Source organism: Miniopterus schreibersii (assembly GCF_964146895.1).
Source record: "Miniopterus schreibersii genome assembly, chromosome: 14".
NCBI classification, from domain to species: domain Eukaryota; kingdom Metazoa; phylum Chordata; class Mammalia; order Chiroptera; family Miniopteridae; genus Miniopterus; species Miniopterus schreibersii.
In genome coordinates, this window is record NC_138114.1 from 13,439,654 (window position 1) to 13,453,841 (window position 14,188).

Sequence of the window (14,188 nt, forward strand, 5' to 3'; positions counted from 1 at the left end):
CGGGGCCAGGAAGCCCCTCTCTAGGCAAAGGGAGAAGGGGAGGGGTGGAGAGCCCTCGGCCCCGCCTCTGTTTCTCAGTAAGAAAGAACTTAAGTCAAAACCTCCTCAGTCTTAATTACCAAACAAAAAAATAACCAGACGAGCCTCTCACTGTATGTCTTTATTTATACTGTCATCTGCTCCAGCATTTTAATATCCAACTTTCCGTTGAAAGACAGATGCCTGGATGTTCACACCCCGTTCTAATGGCTTAATACCCTGGGTACCGGAGCAGGGAGGGGCTGTGAGGAAGGAGGGGATGAACGCCGCCACCACACTGAGCACAACTTTGGAGCAAATGGGCTTGAATATTCATTAAACAACATTTAATTTAAACACCCAAACTCTGAAAGCACCAGCATATGGCCTGTTTTATTTTACATAAACTGAATAGGAGGTTGGGCCATTAGTTTCTGCAGACATAATGTTCATTACCAATGAAGAATGCTTTCCTTTGAAGACACCTCTGCACTGCACTGGGCCCACTGCCCGCTGCCCCACCAGCTCTGAGAGCCCAAGCCGAGGGCTCCCTGGCGACCTACTCACGGTGGCACAGGGACATCAACCAAATGCCCCTCACCCATCTGGGGAGTTAGGACTTCATTGAGAAAAGAGAGAAGACTCTAGAGGCCTCCTGGCTTCTCGGTTTGCACCCTGGGAAAGTGGAATGGACAGAATTCTCGCCCTCATGGACTGGGCCTCCATGATGCTGGGGGACTGGGCAGCAATGTCCAGATGGCACGAGTCTGATCACTTCTGCCCATGCACAACTGCCATGCTGTGGTCACACCAGGCCCTGGGACTCTGCTCACCAACCCTGGGAATTAGGGGTGTGCATGTGTTTATACAGAAGGCTCTGGGTACAGAGCAAGATGCGTGTCCACATGCTTTTGTGTGTGAGCAATGTGCAAGTGTTAGCATGAAGATACACTTCTGTGGGGAGAAGTGCACTCAGGGTTCCATATGCTGGATATGCGTGTGTGCATACGCACATCTATGCAGTGTCTCTGGGTGTGCCTGCAGCTGCACATGTGTGTGCACGCGCAGCAGGTTCACTCGGGGAGGCAGGAGGTAGCCTCTGTAGCTCTGTGTGCATTATGAGGACCCTGGAAGCGTGCAGGTGCACACATCCACACTGCAACTACCTGTCACTCGGAGGTTCTTAATGGGGCCCACAGGCATCCCCATGGGGTTCATGGATAGAATGCGGGGAGGCCATGAACTTGGATGGGGGGATCACATCTTTACTTGACTAGCCTCTAACTTTTTTCAATTATGAATGTAGACAACAAACCCCAGCAGTTTGATCAGTTCCAGGGACTTTGTCACCAAGAGAAATCACAGCTATTTTCATGTAACATCACAGCTACTACAGATATCTCCAAATGTCCTTTCCACTCCCTATCACACCCTTGAATTTAGTAGTTATTAGACCTGACACAAGATGCCATTATTATCACATTAATAAAGAAGCATATAGGAACATTTTTGAAAAGCATATATGGTACTTTGTCAGAAATGTTTAAATATTCTGCTAAATGTACCTGAACGAAATTAGTTTTCTTAAAAGTTCATGTTTTTATGCATTTTACGAAATTCTAGGAAGGAGCCCATTGGTCACCAGCCCACCTAGGGCAAAGGAAAGGTAACACTCCTGCATGGGGATGTCATGAAGCTGCCCGGGGTCCAGCAAGGCTCACAGGAGCCCACATGGACATGCACAGACCACCAGCAGAGGAGGGACCTGTGCCTTCCATTCTAAGCAACACCCTCCTAAGAGGGCACGTGTCCATATGGAGCAAGGAGTTAAAAAGCCAGTGATTCTACAAGACAGATTTCTCCCATGTTCCCAATAGTGCTAGAAACCATGAGGATAGCCAGAGCTGGCCCACTTTCAGGAAGAAACAGCTCAGAGCATCCCCTTGGCACTAACCCTCCAGGCCTGGCAGGACAGAAGGCTTCTCAGAGGAGCAGGGACTTGGGCAGGGCCGTGAAGTACACTTCCATCAAACCACACCAAGTTCTCACCATCTCTAGTCTTGCCCCCTCATTACTGCTGACCCACCCAAATACCAGGCAGGCCTTCAGTGAGCAGGACAGAGCAGCCCACTCAAACTACCTTAAATAGTAGGCAGCATTTATTCACCCCACAACTGGAGTCAGGGACAATGAGTGCTTCAGGCAGATTTGAGTATTCCTCTGGCTGCTTCCTTGCTCTTCTCTCAGCTCTGCCTGGCTCCAAATCTAAACTTTGTCCTCAAGCTGGCTTCCCTCATGGTAGCAAAATGTCTGTGGCAGTTCTAGCCTCATTTCTGCACTTCACACGGCCTGGAATAGGAGTGATCTCTTCCCAGCCACCAAAAGGAAACCTTTCTGACAGCTCTGATTGGCCCAGCCTCAATCAGTCACTTAGCCAGGGGCAATGCCTTGCACTGATAAGCTTAGGTCTGGGTCCCTGCCCATCCCCACTGATGGCAGGAGTAGTCACCATACTATTATTGGCTTTTGCCAGTCAAGACCCACCCCCTAAGAAAATCAAGTGGGGGAGTGGTAGGGAGATAGAATGGATGCCTGGTGAGGCAACTGTGAGATCCTCCAAGATTTCTTTCCACCAACTGCTAAGCAGGCACCTCAGCTCCCAACCTAACTGGTGGTGCCTGGGGCAGGGCCATCCCATACCTCCCGTTCACCAACCCAAAGGTTGGAAACCCCAGGTGAGAAAGCACTTCACACATGTCCCCAGTCACCACGACAGGCCCGCCCCCTGCCCTGAGCGCACAGCAGCCCCGCTCAGTCACTGCCACACAAACCAGAGGCGTCTCCCTCCCCCACAGACACCAGAGTTCTTTAAGAAGACAGGTGAGCTGGGCTCTGTCCCTAACTTAGTAGAAAATTCCTTTTGTGGGCCTCAGTTTCCCCACATGGTCAAAGAGAGAATTGGACAGACTAACCCTAGAAGCTCTTCTCAATTGATAGTTTACATATCACAGCCAGAGCAGAGCTTCCAACCACTGGCATCCTGTAGACCCAAGAATGCCCGTAGCCTCCCTTCTGATTCTGCCACTGCCTCCCAGCTGGTCTCCCTGATCCATTCTGGTTCTGTCCCCAGCCCAGTGAGCTCCCCACAGTCACCATTTGGACGGCCGGTCATTCAGCAATCGTACTTATTTATCCTGCTGGGGACCAGGCACTGTTCTAAGTGCTCGGGATATGGCAATGAACAAATTAGATACACATACAAAAATAAAAAATTCCTGCCTTGCCTTGGCCAGCTTGGCTCAGTGGTTAGAGTTTCGGACCCCCAGACTGAAGGGTCCCAGGTTCTATTCCAGCCAAGGGCACATATCTCTGTTGCAGGCTCGATCCCTGGCCCAGGCCAGGGAGCATGCAGGAGGCAACCAACCAGTGTCTCTCTCACATTGATGTTTCTCTCTCTCTCTCTCTCTCTCTCCCCCCCCCTTCCACTCTCTCTGAAAAGCAGTAGAAAAAAAATATCCTCTGGTGAGGATTAAAAATTAAAGATAAAAATTTCTGCCGTCATGAAGCTTCCTTTCTAGTAGGGAAACAACCAAGACACAAGAAAATACTAAAAGTGAACACTGAGGAGAAAAAAATTGAAGCCAGGAAGGAAATTTGAGGATGGTTACAACCTTTGATAAGATAGAGAAGATGCCCCTGAGAAGGCAAAACTTGGGCAAAGACCACAGGAAGGGAAAGCATGACCCACAGGGTTACCTGGGAGAAGAGTAGGCCAGGCAAAGAGAATGACAGATGCAAAGGCCCTGGGACAGAAGCAGGGCTGACAAGCTGGGAGCAGAACCAGTGGCTGGAAGGGTGATGGGAAACCAGGTCTTGGGCCATGTGGATCACAGAGAGCCTTAAGGGAACAGAGGAGTCACCGCATCTGACTCTGATCTTCACAGTGTCCCCCAGCGGCTGAGTGGAGAATACACTGAGGGGGCAGAGGTGTAATTGGAGCACAGTGAGGGGGCCTCTGCGAAACAAGGTGAAATGTGGGGCCTTGGTCCAGAGAAGCCATCGAGGTGGTAAGAAATGGTCAGATTTTTTTTTTCTTATCAGGAGTCCAATTTAATTTCACAGCTTCTGAAGGGAAATGGGAAAAGCAGGGTGATGGAAAGTGGAATACAGACCTCTCCCACATTGGCAAGCAGTGGTCAGATTCTTGATAGATTTTGAAGTAAGAGCCAAGAGACCTGAGGATGGATTTGACATGGGAGTGCAAGAAAGAGTTGAGACCATTTGCAGGGTTTTCAGCCCCAGCAAGGGGAGCACAAGTTGCCATCCACAAGTGCGGATGGTCAGCAGGGAATGGGGAAAGCAGGGAACACAGTTTCTGGCCAGTGTTCTTTATAAAAGGCAAGCCTGGTAGGACCATTTCTCTGCTTAAAATCTCCCAGTGGCTTCCCCCTGCCCTCCAGGTACAGTCTGACCTGAAAACACCTGCTACAGTCCCTAAGGGATCTGGCCCACCCAGCCCTCCGGCCACATTCCCATATACTTCCAGGTCTGCCCCTTCTACCTTCCACAAACCAACGGGCTTTCTCTTGCTTCCAGGTCTGGGCGCCTGCCCTTCTCTCTTCCTGGAAAATTTCTCCCTGTGCTTCCTACTCTGAGCCCCAATTCCCTCATCTGCCAGAGAGGGAAGGAAAGTGTAGTACCAGATGATTTTCAAGGGACCTCCCAGCTGCAGCAGTCTGCAGTCTGTGGCCCTGGGTTTCGGTGCCCTGTCTCCTTGCCTGGTGCCCGGGAAGACTAGCAGCAGAGTGCAGCCAAGAGTGTAGCCACTACAGGCTGGGGCATTCGCCATGCACCAGCCTGAAAAACTAATGCCAAGGCTTGAAGGGAAAGAGCTTGGGAGGGATAAAAGAGCCAAGTGCCCAAGAGAGTCTGGGTAGAGGTAGCAATGACCAACAGCACGGCTGAAGACTGAAGTCGACAAGAACCCCCAAGCCAATATGCCTTGGCCCCAGCAGAGCCCTCCATCTGGGGCACCTTCCCTTCCATCTGGGCTCATCCTTCACAGAGACTCCCGCAGCCTCTTCCCTGAACTAGTCCACAGTCTGCCTCTGCAGGTCCTGGCTCTCAGGCCAGTCATGCAACACTCAGCTCATAAGCTTAGAACCTTAAAAAGCCTCTAGGTGAACCCTCCCCTGGGGAAAGTGAGCCAGGGGGACACAGACTTTGCCCACATTACATGCCTAGGAGGTAGGAAAACCAGACTCAAACTCTGAGCTCCAGACTGCAAGGTCAAGTCCAGGGCTCTCTCCAGGACTCTTTCCACTCAGCTCAAATGCCCTCTCCCTTAGGAAGCCCTCCTGCTGCATCTGGACATTCACTTCTGCAAGTCTACCCCTCTGCAGTCAGTTAGTGGTGGACACATTGGTCCTCCCCTTCACCGTGGGGCTCAGACTTCATTTTCTCACCTCCATGCCCACCTACTCCCACCCAACAGAGTCGGCCTGAGCCTTATGCACAAAGGATGTCCCTTAAACTTTTTATGGAACCAGATCATGGTTATATAGTATGGTGCCCAAGACACAAGCTTTCAGCCAGGAGATGCGCACCTTACCAAATGGGCAACCTGTACTTCAGGGGTTGAGGGGCAAACCCAAGGGGCTGTGATCCAGGCCATTCCCCCAGCTTGCTCCTAATCCAGACATCTCTCACCTTCAGGATGTGAGGAACCCAGAGAAAGATCCCTTCTCCTCCCTCCTTCTCCCTCACCTTCCGCCCAGGGATGTGTTATGAGAATTAATGGGATAACAGATGAAGTGCCTCCAAGGAAACAGGCTACATAAATCCAAAGTGTTGTTATTAAATTCCAAATTTAGCCTCAGGATCAGTGAGGCCTGACAGGTCTGAGCTGGGAGCAATCCCAGCTGCATGGACAGGATGTCCCAGTAAAACCAGAAGCACGACATTCAGGCTTTGGGGGTCAAAGGAAACCATAAAAATCCCCAGGCCTACACCTCACAGAAGGCCAAAGATCTTCTCCTGCAATTCAGCAAACAAAGATCTTCTCGGGCAATCCCACAGAGTGAGCGGCTGGACTACGCTTTATTTGTATGCCACCAGGGACAGGAAGCATGATTCTCCCCAGAGCAGTCCCTGCCTTCTTCCATTAGCTCTGAGTTTTAAAAATTTACTCCTGTCTAATCAAACCATTTTGCCACACTTTCCACACTCAGGAACAAACCTTACCCTTTTCCCCCGTGACAGCCCTTAACCAACAGCACCTCTATCTGCTCATTTCCAGGACGTTCAAACAGGCCACACAAGCCATCACCTGAAGGCAAGCCACCCTGATGCTCTTCTCTGAATGGGCTCCACTTCATGGCTTCCAAAGATAACACAACCTCCAGCAGTGGGCTGACAGGACAGGGCAGAATAGGACTCACCATTCCTTCACTTGAGCTGCCCGCTTCCTATGAAGGCTTTTTCTAACATCCAAATCACACTGTGAAATCACATAATCTGCATTTAGGTTTCAGACCATAGCCCCTGCCACACATGCATCTGGTTAGTCAGCACCCCAAAGAACCCTAGAAATAGTGCCCAAGCTGATGGAACCTCCTGGGAGCAGAAATCACAGCAAAGGGATGGGCGAAGGCCTTGGAGCCAAACTGACTGAAGTTCAAGGCCCAGCTGTGCCACTGACTAAACAACCCTCAGCAAGCGGCTGAAATCCTGAGCTTCAATTTGCTCATCTCTGAGCTGAGGACAATAAAACTTGTTGACAATAAACCTTGCAAAACTGTTGTGAGGACAAAAGAGAATACATATAATTGCCTAGCGTAAGAATAGTAGATGCTTAATAAAAGGCACTGTTTCATTCAAAGTCTCACGGGAGCCTTGACAACAGTTTCCAAGGACAGCAAACCCAACAAGTGGCAGCACAGTCCACCGATTTTCCACAAGGGTGCTAATACCACTCAGTGGGGAAAAAACGGTCTTCTCAGCAAGTGGTGCTAGGCCAGTGAGCAGCCACACGCCAAAGAATGAGGTGAGACACCTTCCTCACGCCACACAAAAACCAACTCAAAATGCATCACAGACCTAAATGAAAGTGCTAAAACTATAAAACTCATAAAACAAAACACAGTTATCTTTGAGACTTTGGGTTAGGTAATGTTTCTTAGATAAAATATCAAAAGCACAAGTGACAAAAGATAATTTGGATTCATCAGAATTTTAAACTTCTGCTTTTTAACCACCACCCCAACCTGGCCGACATGGCTCAGCGGTTGAGCATCGACCTGTGATCCAGGTGTGGTTTCACTCCGTCGGGGCACATGCCCGGGTTGCAGGCTCGATCCCCAGGAGGCAGCTGATCAATGACTCTCTCATCATTGATGTTTCTCTCTCTCTCTCCCTCTCCCTTCCTCTCTCTGAAATCAATACAGACATATTTCAAAAAACGAAAACAAAAAACAAAAGGGACGAACTTCCAGTTATAAGTTCTGGGACTATAATGTACAGAATGGTGACCAATCAGCAATAATGTATTGTACATTTGAAAGTTACTAAGAGAATAGACTTTAAAAAGTTCTTGTCAGAGGAAAAAAGAAAATTTCTAACTGTGGGGTGATAAATGTTAACTAGACTTATTGTGGTAATCATTTCACATTATACACATATATTGAATCATTATGCTGTTATATACCTCAAACTAACACTATGTCATATGTCAATTATATCTCAATGAAATGAAAAAAACACTTAAAGGTAGAACATTAAAAAAAGAAAAAGAAAATGGCACCTGAGGAACAAACGGCTCACCTGCCATCAGGGGGGAAGCCAGCTCAAGGTGAAAGGCTTGAAGTTCAGTCCTTTCCCCACCACTGATAGGCTGAGGGACTCGGGGGAAACTCCCTGACCTCTCTGTGCTACTTGCATGCAAAAATAGAGGTGCCGCATCACCTGGAGCTTCCTTTCCTTCTGCGAGGAGGCCTGAAGGCAAGCAGCACCCTGTGTCATGTTTCCTCCCCCAAGGAGAGCTGTTTGCCTACTGGTTGGGCAAATTTCTAACCAACTCCCTGAATCGTCAGACAGTAGGGGCCAGCAAAGGGCTGGGCCAGCCCCTCTCTCAAATCCCCTCTGGCTCTGCGATGTGCACGTCTACAGCTTTCTGAATTCATGATTCCAGAGACTAACAGCCCAGGCAGAGCAGTGGCTGGGTGAGCGGTCACCGTGAGGGGTAGGACGTCAATCCCTGGATTAATGAGCAATGCTGAAGCCCCACACTTGCGCAGCCCCTCCCTCTGAAGCAATGTATTTTCAGAAGAAATATACACTGCAGCTGAGAGAACAGGGTGTAAATCTTTCCTTCCTCCAAGCAACGCAGAGAGAAATCTATAGAGACAAATCCTTGATGTCCAAAGATGTGGACTTTTAAAAATCCAATTTGCCAGCTTCTACCTTACTGCCTTGCACCCAGTCCCTGTCCAGGCTTAAAGGGATACAGGAGATGGATGTGTGCAGCTGGGCTTCCCGCTGCCTTGCTGTCTCCCTGAGTAGGGCCAGTCTGTCTCCTCCTCGACTCCCCAAGGCAGCATTTTCTATGCGTAGAGGAAGTGCCGTCAGCCCCCTTCTCAGCACCATTCCCTTATCTTAGAGTAGGAAACTGAGGCCAGAGAAGGGGACTCGCCTGAGACCTTGAAGTATGGTTGGGCACAGGTAAGGCTCGAAGACAGGCCTTTCACTCAGCACTCTGGTCCCCCACCCAAAGTGTCCAGGACAGAAGCATTGCACTGCAGGGAGAACACTGAACCAGGGCTAGGCCTCTGGGGTTCAACATTCCTCCTCCCAAAGAAACTGCCAGCCCTTGGCTGGGCAGCTACAAGAGGAATGCCATCTGCACAGGCTCTGCAGACACTGCAGCACAGATGGGTGGGCAGCGCCATGCACATGTGAACAGCAGAAAGCCCTGCAGGTTCAGCTTCCCTGCGTGGGCCGAATCCTATAAACAAGACTACCATCCCCATTAGACCTTCTTGGAGAAGAAAGTGACCTCTCCAGTTGATGTAGCATCAGGCTTTTTTCAGGCTTCTGCAAGGGTAGCAGCCCTGACAACAAAGCAGGCAGCATCCAAGCCTGTGCCCACAGCGCCCCCGCGTGGGCGTCTATGTGGCTCATCAGACCTCTTTATTCCACTAAAGGGGATGTCTTTAGTACCACCCCTCCTAGTCTCCAGGACTGTCCCCTCTATTATGTCTTCCCCTCCATTCCCCCAGCTCAGTGTTTCTCAAACTTCAGCCCACATCAGAACCACCTAGAGGACTTGTTAAAACACAGGCTTCTGGGCCCCAGCCTCCGTTTCTGATTGAGTTCTGGAGTGGGGCCTGAGAATCTGCACTTCTAGCAAGTTCCCTGTTGCTGGAACTGCCTGTTCAGGACCACTTTGGGAGAACCACTGCCTTAGCTAATCTCTGCACCCATCAAGACTCAGTACAAGTCCTAGCTCCTCAGTGAGAAGTTCCACAAATGTCCCCAGACCTGTCATAGAATGTCTAAGCTGTGTAATTTTGACCAAGTTCCTTAACCTCTTTTAGCCTCAATCTCTTCATCTATAAAATGGGGATAATAGTACCTCCCTCATAGAGTAGTTATAAAAGGTAAATAGGATAATTTGTGCAATAGGCTTTCTATGTTCCTGGCACCTAGAAAACTATTCTGCTGTCATTGACTATTTTATTAGCAAAGGAATAGTAGTACCACTATTCATTTGCCAGCTTCTTACGGCCAGAGACCAGGTCTCCTACTCAAAGATACTCAATTCTCATAGGCAGAAGAGACCTCGGAGACTCTTCAGTTCAGTTTCCCTAAACAAGCTGATCAGCAGAAGCATCTGGAAGTTGTTGAAACTCAGATACCTGGGTTTCTAGGACCAGAGGCCTTGGACATTTGTATTTTGAACAAGCCTCCACATGCTAGGCTTGGAAGCCACTTATCTAGCACTCGAACCTCATCTAAACAGAGAAATGCAGGCCCAGAAAACGGAAGCCCCTTGCCATTCCATGGCCCCAGTTTGCTGGAGGATGGGTAGGGATCAGAAAGATTTCCAGATTCCAGTCTAGTCCTTTCCCAAGCTAAACTGTATGGATGCCCTAACCTCCGGCACAGATCCCCTCCTACATACATGGTGAGCAGTCCAACAGGTGAAGTGTCTCCCATGCAGAGGAATTCAGCATGTGTCAAGGACACTCAATCCATTGCTGAATATCTGATTCTCCAGTGTATTCATTCAACCACAATATTGAAGAGAAATCCTTGGCCTGGCATACAAGGTCCTCCCTGACCTGTTCCCTGATGAGCTCTCCAGTCTCATTGCCCACCAGAACCTCTCTTGTACCCTAACTCCCAACCAGACCAGACAATTTGTTGTTCTAGGTGGTCTCACTTCCGCAGCATCTGGCCTACAGAAGTTTAAGGGTGAGTGGGCATGGAAGGACAAATGAAGAGTGTGGAAGTCTGTTCACTCCCTAGAACTTAGGAAAGCCTCTACTTTGTCACCATAAATGAATGGAAGTGGGATACCTGTGTACTACCGCAGCCAACCTGAAGTCTAGTTTTGAAATGGAATTTCTCCTACTACAAATGCATTGTGCAAAACTGCTGGAAACCATCAGTCACGGCAGGGCCTTCCAGCTCACTGATAATGCCTACCTGCACTCTGCTCCCACCCTCCCAATCTGGTCGCCTCTTCCCCCAGCAGAACGACTGGTATTACCTCATACCACAGCTGCCTGCTGTTCCACCTGTGTTCCTTCCCGGCTTTCATGGTCCCAAGTGAGACCCCTGCTCCAGTGTGTCCAGATCAGACCACGTGTCTCACCCCAGGGGATGTTATCCTCTCAAAAGCGAGCCAACACCCAGCCCCCTGCCTCTCGCCTCTGATCCCTATGACACAATTTAACAGAATTATGCACCGTCTGTTGCTTCCTGGTAAGGAGCAGAAGCCAAGCCATGAAAATGTTTTAAGTTGCTAAGCCCACTCCGAGCTTTGAAGAGGAACTGCTTCTTCATCCATCTCCCAGGGCAGGGACTAGCACACAGCTCAGTAGCAAATGGGGAATTCAGTTGGCCATCTAGTAAATGGTTCAATAGCTCCCTGGCAAGACACCTTGCTGAACACATAGTAGGTACATAAATCATGAGTCTTATACACCATTTTATGTCCTACAGAAAACAGCTACTCAATATTTGAGTGAATAAATGCACGAGGACTGGAGTCATTCAATTGCGTTCCAATCTCTGCCCCATCACTTAGTTGGGCAAGTTGCTTAACTGCTCTAAACCCTCTCCAACGTGGGTCCAGTTAAGACCTGACTCTTAGGGTTACTGTGCACATTAAAGGAGGTATTTATTAACAGCACCTGCCTCAGCTCCAAGAGTATGGTGTATTTAAGATGTTGCTTTTCCCAAGACCCCAAGCCTGGGCACAGTAAGGGGACGCTGCAAATTGAAAGAACTGGTGGCTGCTGCTGTTACCTCGTTGTCTCCCCACCTGTCCTTGTGGTGACACCACACACATCCTCCCTGGGCTGCTCCTGAAGCCTAGCTCCCCTCCATCAAACCCCCCTTTCCAACTTTGCTTGGAGGCAGGGGTTGGATGCAGAATCAGATTTTTGGAAAATATAATTTTCCTGAGCCATAAGATTTTGGTTATTATTCTGAGAAGCGGGACATCACAGAAAAGTTTTAACATGAAGACACATTTGTTTTCAAAAAATCATTCTGGCTGCAGAAGAAAGGATGAGAGAACAGGAGCCTGGCCGGCATGGCTCAGCAGTTGACCATCAACCTGTGACCCAGGAGATCGCAGTTCAATTCTTGATCAGGGTACATCCCCAGGCTTCGGGCTCAATCCCCAGTAGGGAGCATGCAGGAGGCAGCCAATCAAGGACTCTCTCATCATTGATGTTTCTCTCTCTCTCTCCCCCTCTCCCTTCCTCTGTCTGAAATCAATAGACATAATTTAAAAAGAGAACAGGACTGCAAACAGGGTAGCCAGTGAAAATTGTAGTCATTCAGGTGAGAGGTGGTGATGTGGCAGTGCAGAGGTGGACAATGGTTTGTGGATTTTAGATATTTTAGGAACTTTAGCTCCTAAAATGTGCAGCTACTAAAGGAATTTGGGGGTGTAGTTCTAAAGCAGGCTATAAAGCACCCCAGTATTCACTGGGCTCTTCAGAACTGCCTTTTTCAGAACCACCTCTGGCTGCTTCTCACCACTCTCCAATGATCCTTGCTACTATTCTCACAAAGCCTCAGCCCCCACTAGTAACAAGTTGAGGGAAGAGATGTGGTCTCCCTGTTGACTCTGATTAGTAAATGCAACCTTGCATTTTTACAGATGCTTTCAATGCCTGTTGACAGCAGCAGTGTGGTCTGATTACTGTCAGGGGCAAGGAAGTGCTGAATCTCCAGGAACCCTTAAGTTCAATAGCACAATTGCCCACAATTTAAAGAGAATCCCTGCAAGTCCCTGCTTCCTGTCACACTTGCTTAGCACTTCAGTTTCCAAACTGTTCTCAAAGATGCATCATCATCTGAGCTTCAAAATAGCCTTGAGAGTCAGGTCAGCAGAACAAGTACCCTTGAGAGCCCTATTTAAACCCAATCAGGGGACCAAGTGACTTGCCCATCAGCTGGACAAAATGGAAGGAAAGGAGCACAGAAGGGACACAGGACCAGAGGACAGACATGTGAGGATGCAGGCTAGCTGCAGGGGCAGAAGCCATGGTGGACTAGAGAGCAAACACCTATCCTGAGGCTTGCAGCCAAATCTGTAAACCTTACCAACTGCCATCATGCAGGAAGGGGGGCCAGCTGTTGCTTCCTGATATTTAAAGAGGCTGGAAATCTGAATCTTTGGTAAAATCTGTCATTTAAAAATGCTCACCTGTCCAACAAAGCTTCTGGACCAAGACTGCCAGTTTGTGACTTTCACATCCCAGCCCAGGCAGCTCTCCTAGAAAAACAGGCCCAGCCAGAGTTAATCACAATCCCCTTCTCCAAAGAGGATACACTACAAACTGCCCTCCCTGAGCATATCCCAATAAAAAAGAAACTCTACATCTTGTGACTTTGATGCTAACCTTCACCTCCATTCAGGCTCCCTACAGCTGTGCCCTTTATCCTATCAGTACCTTAGTACCCCACTATGAAAACCACCTCCTACCTTCAGTTCTTGATCCAGTTTCCACTACCCCTGCTCAACTTTGTGACCCCCAACTCCTGGGACCACACCCTTCCAAACCCTGCTTCCAGCTTCACCTCCTGCCCTATACCTGGCCAGACCAAATATAACCTCTCCGTTTTCCCAGCATCTTCCCAGTCTTGCCCCTGCATGCTGCTCCACCAGTGCTCTACTCCCAAACTCAGTCACTGGAAACTGCATCCCCTACTGCAACATTTGTCATCAGGCATGAATGACCTCTGGCCTCCGCGCCGCTCACCTCAAATCCCCTACTCCACACCCATTAGTCATTTGGGTTAAAACTGGTGTATAGACCTAAGTCCCCAGACTCCTTCACTCTCCCTACTAGAGACAATCTGTTATTACCTGGTCCTAGCAAGAGAACCCAACAGGCCACTGGTTCCACACAGGTATGCAGCCTCAGCATAACCTCAAATGGAGCCCCCACCTTCAGCCAGCAGGTTCAGCCCCCTCAGGTATCTATTCACACCCTAACCTCCAGGCTGGAGCTCCTTCAGTCAAGCCCTCACCATTCCCTCCTGCAAACCTGGTATGTCTTCTGTGGTCACAATTCTTGCTTTTTCCTGGATCCCCTTTCTACCCAGCCAAGCAGGTCTTTCAAGTCCTCTACTGCTTCCTGAGGTTTCCCTGGAACTTATCATCCACTGCATGGTTCTTAATAGCATTTGTAAACTTGACTCCCAGATGGACTCACCCGAAGTACAAGCCAAACTTCAGGGGAAAATGTCACCTAAGACCCACAAGCCATTAATGCCTCCTCCTCTCTCAAACACCCAAACTCTTCGTATTTTTTACCCTCTCAAAAGGTACCTCAAGCCACACACTAACCCTAAAAACCCTCCTCAAATCTCCCAACCCCATACAACTGAACAATAACCCAAAGTTCAAGAGGAATACACATCCTGA